This window comes from Sorex araneus, chromosome 2 (assembly GCF_027595985.1).
Source record: "Sorex araneus isolate mSorAra2 chromosome 2, mSorAra2.pri, whole genome shotgun sequence".
Lineage (NCBI taxonomy): Eukaryota > Metazoa > Chordata > Mammalia > Eulipotyphla > Soricidae > Sorex > Sorex araneus.
The window spans coordinates 355,746,414-355,755,361 of NC_073303.1; positions in this window are offsets into that span (position 1 = coordinate 355,746,414).

The window sequence follows — 8,948 nt, forward strand, 5'->3', positions numbered from 1 at the left end:
TTTTTCGCTGCTGCCCCAACTCTGGCCTAAGGATCAGCATTCCTCCTGAGTAGGCAAAGTTCCCTGGGTTCCGTTTCCTGCAGGGCTTGGTCACGTTCCCTTCAAGCTTCCCCTTGGCTGGAGAATCTTCCGGCATAAGTAGAGTCCCCCTCTCTGCATTGATGAGGCTCAGGACCCTGCCAGTGCTGGTACCCACATGAAAGGGGCTTGGCCTCCCTGCTCCGTCCGGAATCACAGGATGCTGTTCCACAGTCAGAATCCACGGGGGAGGCACTGAAGTCCGACGAGAACAGTGGCCTCTTGTCTAAGAAAATCTTTCTTGTGGCTGCTGTGACTGTTGGAAAACAGCGGGGCTGGTAGTTCAGCTGATGATGTGTATGGCTCAAGGCTGGATGACCTTGGGGTCCTTCCAAAATTCATATCTTGGATTCCCTTTCCCCAATAGCTGGTGTACACAGGAAAGGACCCTTTGGGAGGGTTAAGTCAGTGTAAATGAGGTGAGTTTGAGAGTGGGGGTGGGGGCCCTCCTCAGGATGGGGGTGGGAGAGACCAAGCCTTGCATGTGAGGACACAGTCAGAAGGGCATTTGTGCCCACAAGAGCCTCTATCCAGGCCAAACTTGCTGGTCCCTCGATCCTCAGCCTGCATCCGAGGAAGTAAGTGATGGTTAAATGGCCCCATCTGGTGTTTTATTAGGGTACCAGAGCACAGAGCCTGGAGTAGGCCCTGAGCACTGCCAGCTATGGCCTGAAAAACAAACGAAAAAAATCAAATAAGATATATTTTCCAGTGTGTGCTTAAAAGGATTTAGTCTGGCTAAGGGGATAGTGCATGAGGTTCAGGCACTTGCCTGAACTTGACCCCCAGTTCTAATCCCTGGCACCATGTAGAGCCACCAGCCCACCACCAAGGAGTGATTGGTTAGAAGTGAGCCCTGAGCACAAAACCAGTCAACCCTGAACAGAGCCAGGAGTGATCCCTGAGCACTGTGGGTGTGACCTGAACCACCCCATTTCACCCCTTTCACGCTTAGTGTTTTTCTTTCCAAAGTTTCTTCAACACTTGTCTTCACCAAAAGGCTGTATAAATAATGTATTTATAAGTGTCTCGCCACCCTGGAAATCAATGAACTAGAGCTATATTTACACATGTCAATGATATTGACATGGAGTTGCCCAGATGTATTTTATAGCCTATATACTAGGTCATGTCACGGGGGCACGGGGAGAATGGGCTGGGAAGGAATGTTCATGGGTGACGCTAGACAAATCCAGGATCCTGCTTCCATCTATACAGGGTCTCACTGAGCACATGGGATCTTCAGCCTTGCAGGTAAAATTTCTGATGTTGGACAGTGGGGTCACAGGTATGTTCTCTTTTTAGGGGGGTGGGAGGTTGGGTTCACACCTGGTAATGTTCAGGGCTTATTCCCAGGTCTGGCATTATTCCTAGTGGGATTTGGGTAATAATATGGGATGCCAAGGGATTGAGCCTGGGTCAGTCACATGCAAGGTGAGTGCTCTGCCCACAGTATTATCTCTCCAGCCCAACAGATAATATCCTCTATTATAACTACTCCATAATAAAATAAAATTCTTTTGTCTCAAGTACAAAGAATAAAAAAGGTGTAGTATGGCTTTCCAAAGGGCTGTTAGCAGGAACAAATTGGTGATGAAGCAAATTCCTTTTAGCTGTCCTCACCACTTCTCAGACATCTTACCAAAAGCATGAGCAACAACAAAAAAGAAAATTGATTTTCCAAAAATTAAAATTTTCTGCCTCACAGGATACCATCAATAAAGAAAGAAAACGAAATATAACCCACACAATGGGAGACTGTATTTGCAAATCTTGTTGGTGAGAAGTTTATCTCTAGAATATATAAAGAATTTACAACTCAATCAACTAAATATAATAAAATACACTGCATTTGGGGGACCCTGTTCAAATTGCCAGCATCATATATGGTCTCCCTTGCATCTCTAGGGTCGCTGGAGCACTGAGCCTAGAATAAGCCATGCCCATCCTCCACCATCACACACCCCAGTGACTCAAGGCTCTGAGGAGATGTTTTAGGAAAGAGAGACAGCTGGTCAGTAGGCCTATAAGACGCGACACCATTTATTAGTCATTGGGGAAATTAAAGTTCACACCCAGAGGATCACTGGGGTAAGAAGTTAGATAACAAATGCTGGTGAGGAGGTGGAGTAAGTCAGGCCCTCTACATCTCTGGTGGGAATGTACAACGGTGGTACCATGCTGGAAAGAGTTTTGACTGTCTCCACATAGATTCCTGGTGTGACGCCGCCGTTCCCCTACAGATGTGCTTCGAGAAATGAGAACTTCCACCCACCCGAAAGCTTGTGCACAGATGTTCACAGCAGCAGTCACTTCATAACAGCACTAAGTCTAAACAGGCCAGGTGTCCGTCATAAACCCGAGTCAATAAGGAAACTGTAATAGCAACACATGGAGTGTCACTTGGCTATAGGAATGAGCGAATAGGCTATCGGTAGAACTGGTATCTACAAATGTGGAAGAACCTTGAAGACATGCTAAAAGGGGGGTGGGGGGGACGAGTCAAAGGGACCACATGCTCTTCCCTTGCTAGGAAACATCCTGACTAGGAGAGGCATGTGAGGGGCCGGCGGGGAGGGCTCACGGGGAAATGGACCCTGTTTGCGGTACTGGGAACACTGCAATCCCCTAAGGACACACCCTGCGGAGTAGACGGAAAGCTGCTGAGTCCCACACTTGAAACAGGCTGGGGTGCCGGAGCGCCCGTCCCCGGGGATGAGGCATCCATGCACACAGGGTGAACTTTATGGAGTGTGAGTCACCGTCGGGTGAAACAGGGAGGAAGGGATGCTGCCCCCCAGCCCCACCCCGGGTCTGCATCCTTGGGGCCCCACGCCGGGCAGGAAGTGGGGTTAGGTAGTGGGGGCACCATGAAGGGGGAGTTGCAGCCGAGCTAAGGAGCGGCCCTGGAGATCAGGAGGACAGTCACTGAAGTCCAGCCCTTCTGCGCCCAGGGAGTCTGCCCTGACGGGAGGCCGGAGGTGGGCGGGGGGAGGGTGGGGGGTCGGGGTGCTGCCCTCTGGGAGGAGAATCAGGGACTTGACAGGCTCCACTTTGTGGTCCAGACCTGCTCGTGAGGCTGCAGGGGAGACAGGCCATCCCCGGGTGGCCAGGATGGGGCCTGTATGCCTCGGGGGTCTGTCCCTGGCATTGGCCTGGGAAGTGGGTGGTCACTTGGGTACAAGGTAACGTGCTCAGTCTTTGGTCAGCATCTCATGCGTCCGATTCGTGACCTTCCTCGTCCCACAGTGGACGGCTGCTCTCTGGCCCCTTGGCTCCGGGGGGGACAGACCAATGAAGGTTTCTCACTCAGCGGTCTGTCAGGACCCCGGCAAAGGCCGAGGCAGCTGAAACTAACCCCGTTAGTGTGGCCAGCACTGGTAACTGTGACAGGTGTGGGGTCACCCTGTGCCCCCTCCCAGGACAGGGCTCTGTGCCACCTGTCCTGAAGATACTCCATCCATTGTACAGCTGCTGGACCCAGACTCCTAAGGAGGGGGGGTACTAGTCGTCACTCGGGGGATGACCCTAGAGAGCCAATGAATGGGGAGCTGGAAAACTTCAGAACAGGCTTGTCGATGGCTGGTGGAGTCCCAGCCACACAGTGCAATCCTGGTGACGTTCTTGAAATGGAAGGGAAGTTGCTTTTCAGAAAAGAGCAAGCAGGGGGTTGAGGGCTGATCCCGAGCGTGGGTCGGGGACTAAGGGAGAGCTGCCAGCTGTGGGTTCCAGCCCCATCTTCATTGCAGACACCATGCTGGGTCTCTCTGGCTGCAGGAAGGAAGTGGGACGGGCAAGGCCACAGCAGAGCAGAGAGGAGTGCGTGATGTTGGAAGTCAAAAGGTTTGGGGCGCCTGAAGGGAGGCAGGGACTGGGAGGGTCTTGGAAGTAACAAAGGGGTCCTAGTTCCCAGGGAGTGAGAAACTGCCACATATGCCCACACAGGCCTGGTGTTGTCACAGTTCAGAGAAAGTGGTAGAAAGTTCACTTTAAAGGTGAGACTTGAACTGGTGAGAGAATGTGTGTAGGGGGTAAAGTGCTTGCCTTGCACTGCGTGTGGTCCCCCAAGCCTCGCCAGGAGTGAGCCCTGAGCTCAGAGCCAGGAGGAAGCCCTGAGCACCACCTGGGAGGGAAGGAGGGGAGGAAGGGAAGGAAGGAGGGAAGGAAGGGATAGAGGGAGGGAGGGAGGGAAGGAAGGAAGGAAGGAAGGAAGGAAGGAAGGAAGGAAGGAAGGAAGGAAGGAAGGAAGGAAGGAAGGAAGGAAGGAAGGAAGGAAGGAAAGAAGGAAGGAGGGAGGGAGGGAGGGAGGGAAGGAAGGAGGGAAGGAAGGAGCGAAGGAAGGAAGGGATAGAGGGAGGGAAGGAAGGAAGGAAGGAAGGAAGGAAGGAAGGAAGGAAGGGAGGGAGGGAGGGAGGGAGGGAGGGAGGGAGGGAGGGAGGGAGGGAGGAAGGAAGGAAGGGAGGGAGGGAGGGAGGGAGGGAGGGAGGGAGGGAGGGAGGGAGGGAGGGAGGGAGGAATGAATTTGTGCCTTCCACCTGATTACACAGGAGAAATAAAATAACCCCCCACAGCCCTAGTCCTCTTCTTCCGTGACAGCCCCTGGTGAGCTGCAGCTGCAGGGGGAGGCAGCCCTCACATCCTGGGGGCCCGGTGCATCCTTGGTTGACGAGCATCAGCTGAAGCAAGCAGCTCTTCCTGTGTCATTCCTCTCGCCTGACCCCCAGCCCTAGGAGTCAGATCCTACTCCGCCAGCAACCGCGCGGGGGCACGTCAGACTTGTCTGCGGGCCTGATGAGCTCGTGGCTGCCAGCTTTCTCCTCCCAGGCCCTGCCAGCTTCTCTTGACAAACTCAGTAACTTCTTGCTTGTGTGAGGCACTGAGTCAGATCTAGGGTCACAAAGGTGGCTGGGTGCCAGTCCTTTCTCTCCAATGGCTTGCCCTGTCCATGTCATCAACTGCTGTCACCCAGCCTGACCAAGAGTGAAGACAATTCAGTGAAATGGGGAGAAGGGGTGGGGGTGGGGTGAATGAACGAAGGCAGGATGAGCTCCTGCAGAAGAGCAGGATGGGGCTAAATTTGCAGGACGGGGTGCAAGTGTGCACTCAGGGGAACAGTAAGTGCAGGGTGCAGTGGGGGCTTTACAGGTATTACGCGCCTGTAGGGTGGGGAGCAAGCATGGCTAAGAGGGGCTGCTAGTGGCAGAAAGGACAGAAACACCAGGGAACCATGCAGTGAAGGGGCATAAATGCCACACCCAGTTGCCACGTATACTCAGGACTTGGCCTCCAGAAACCTAAATCTGGATGCATGAAGCAAACCTAGAGACGCGCCAATGCAGTAAGCCCACCTCTGGGCCACGTCAGCCTCAGAGCTGTGCTGGCCACCAACTGCGGGTGAATTAGGAGTAAGACGGGGGCTGGGGGGACTTGCTGAGGAAGCATGAGGAACTGGACAGATAAGCGGAGAAGACGGAGTAGTGGTGAGAACGGGCAGGAGGTGAGAATGAGGCGGCTGGAGAGACGGGTCGGGCCTCGGGAAAGGCGCTGTGCAGACTGCGAGGGAAGAAAGGCAGGAAAGCCGCACCTGCCTGCAGGTGCCGAGTAGGAGACGCAGGTTTGGAGTTTGGAGAAGTTTGGGGTGTCCTGTGCCACCCTTCTAAGATGAGGGCATCATCCTTTATAGTGGCTGTGCTTGGGGAGCCTTTTGGCTTTGGGACCCATCACACCCTGATTTTGAAAATGCCGCTTCATCATCAGAGACTTGGAACAAGCAAGACTGGGCTGCCTGAGGGCCCTGCTCCTCGGACCACACGGCCGGCAAACGCAGGGGTGCAGGTATGCCTTTTGGAGCCTCGGAGACCCCCCACCATGAGAAATGTGCATGTCTAGAGCTCTGGAACATTCTGCAGCAGAAGTACCCAGCTTGTTTTTGTTTTGTTCTTTTGGGGTGATACTGCGGTGTTCAGGGCTTGCTCCTGGCTCTGACCAAAGGGCTCAGGAGACCCTAGTATGTGCTGGGGATGGAACCTGGGTCAGCCTTCTGCAAAGCAAATGCCCTACCTGCTGGACTGTCACTGTGGCCCCCAGTACTCATCTTTCATTTATTTACTTTATTTTAATTAATTAATTTATTTTAATTAATTATTTTTTTTAGTTATTATTATTCATTTTATTTAGACACAGTGGCATTCTATGCACCTGTAAGAAAAGATGAAATCGTGCCATCCGCCTCAACTTGGATGCACCCGGAGGGTGTCGTGTTAAGTAGAATGAGTCAGAGAGAAGGAGAAATACCAGATGATCTCACTCATGGGTGGTAGTAGCAAGGCAGGGAAACAGGATGAACAATGACAAACCCTTGACCTTTTGGCTTCCAAAAACTGATTCACAGATGGGGGTAAGGGGAGATGAAGACTGGACAGGAAGGGACTTTAGGACCGTGGTGGAGGGTTATGGGCACTTTGGTGGCTGTGACTTTGCACATCAATACCACAAATGTTCACACTATTGTAACATCACCTGAATGATAGTAAATGCACAAGTCAGCCAAGCAGCTCCCAGTGTACTTCTGAGCCTGGCCCAAGTGGCATGTAGTCACAGCATCCTGTGGCCTGGCTTGGGAGGACCCAAGATCCTGGTTTGCAGGTCTAAGTCCATATGGGCAGCCCCAGCACGGTCCACCTGAGGTGGGAGTGGAGCCCCCACCTCCAGGCTGCAAACTCTGCAGACCCTCCATTCTCCTCATGTTCACTTCCTCCTGCAGACCCTCCATTCTCCTCATGTTCACTTCCTCCTGGCATGGATGTGGGGCCAGGGGCGAGGCTGGCCCTGGGGGCTGGTGTCAGGTGGACACATGCTGCTCCCCGCCGAGTCCAGCCTGCGCAGAGGCGCCTCTCCCAGCATTTTGGCTGGTGGCAGCCATGGTCTAGGGGAACGAGGCTAGTGGACGTGGCTTGGTCGGTCAGTCTGGAGCCTGGAAAGAGAAAGTTGGGGAGGAGGGAGGCAGCAAGACCCTGGGCCAGGCACCTCTGGAGGGGGGCCCGTGGGAGTGGGACCCAGGGGTGGCGTTGTATTCACGCTAATGCCTGCAGGGAGCACAGAGGAGACACCTGGTAGCCATGACAACAAGACAGTGTGTGGGAGTGGGGGGACATGTGCGGAGCTGGCTTTGCCCTCAGCCACGAGGGGTTTATGGCATAAACCCGTGGACAGGGTGGCCTTGGGCAGGTAGGAGGCAAAGCTGCAGGTGGTCTGGCCGCCTGCACTGATGGGTCATCAGCAGATAGGTCCTGAACCCTGGAAGCGATTGCCACGTGCCGGAAGTTCATTCCGTTGGGCCCTTTCCACCTCAGAAAGAGCCGCGGATCCTCCTCCCTGGGACTGCTACACCGGCGCCAACACAGTGTGTGAAAGGCTCCTAGGAGCCGTCAGCCTAAGAGCCTGTTAAAGTGCAGGACCAGCACAAGGTACAGCACTGTGTTACAGCTACAGTGACACAGCAGTGAGTGTTACAGCTTCAGTATTAGTTACAGTGTCATAGCACTATATTACAGCTACAGCACCACAGCAATGAGTTACAGTATCACAGCAGTCTATTTTCAGACTTACAATATTTAGCACCGTGTTACAGTAAAGTGTCACAACCTTATTGCACAATGTTACTGTTACAGTGTCGCAGCACTGGCCTGGTCTGTCCCAAGTTGCCTGAAGCACTGGCCCTCATAGAAGGCTGGAACGGCTTGGAGAAAAATCAGCTATGAGCTTGAGAGATAGCACAGCGTTAGGCTCTTTCTTTGCATGCACTTGTCCGCAGCACTGGATGTATGGTGCCACCCCCCGCCCAGCACTGCCAGGAGTGACCCCTGAGCACAGAACCAAGAATAAGCCTTGAGCACTGCTGGGTGTGGCCCCCAAGCCAGTCAACCACAGCCAGAGTCCCCACTCAAGGAAGGCCCTGGGTGTGGTGCGGCCACACAGATCGTGGTTGATCTACAGCTGTCATGTTGCTCTTCACTGGAGGACATGGCCAGGAATGAAGACTGGTCCCTGTCCCCATCACTCTGCATAGTGCACCTGCCCCCAGGGAGTGATGCCTGGTGGCACAGAGAGTGAACAGGGGCAGGTGGGTACAGGTGTGAGTCACCCAGTGGGTTCCCAGCCCAGAGCACACCCCCCTGAGGAAAATCCCGAAGAGGGGGTGTAGAGGGAAGGGGAGCCATTTCCACCTGCAGGTCTCCTCAGCAGTGCTACCCGGGGCTTGGTTTGTCCCTCTACACTTTCTCGACAGGACAACCGGTCCCTGTCAGACTGAGTGGACAGATGGACATACAGACGAACAAATGGACATAGGTGAGTGACATACAGCCACGGTGTGAGTCTCAGGTGCAAGGAGAGTATCATTCTGATGCCTGTTTTAGGGGATCCCACAAAGCCACAGATCTTGGGGAGTTCCCCATTCTGGGGCCACCCTCAGCAGTGCCTATGCTGTGGGTGACTGGATGCCTGACACCTCTGAATCAGACTGTGGGGGGGTGGGCTTCAGTGCTCCCAACCCCTCCCACAAGTTTCACCCAAACCAGCATGGTAGTCATGGTAGACGAGAAAACTTCGTGTTAGATTCACCCCCTGCAGGAGGCAGCGGTGGTTAAGAATATTCATGGGGCGGAAGCCTCTGCTTTGGGTGAGACCAAATCCAAGGATTAGAGCTGGGGAACTTTCAGCTACGGGCCCAGGCTCACTGCGGCGACTCCCTCCTCACACCTCCTCCTCTCCCAGTGGGCGTGGGCCATCCAGACTATCACCTGATGGGGGTGAAAGAGGGGTGCACCCTGATGTTCCAGGGGACCTGCTGGGAGACCCCACCCTCACCC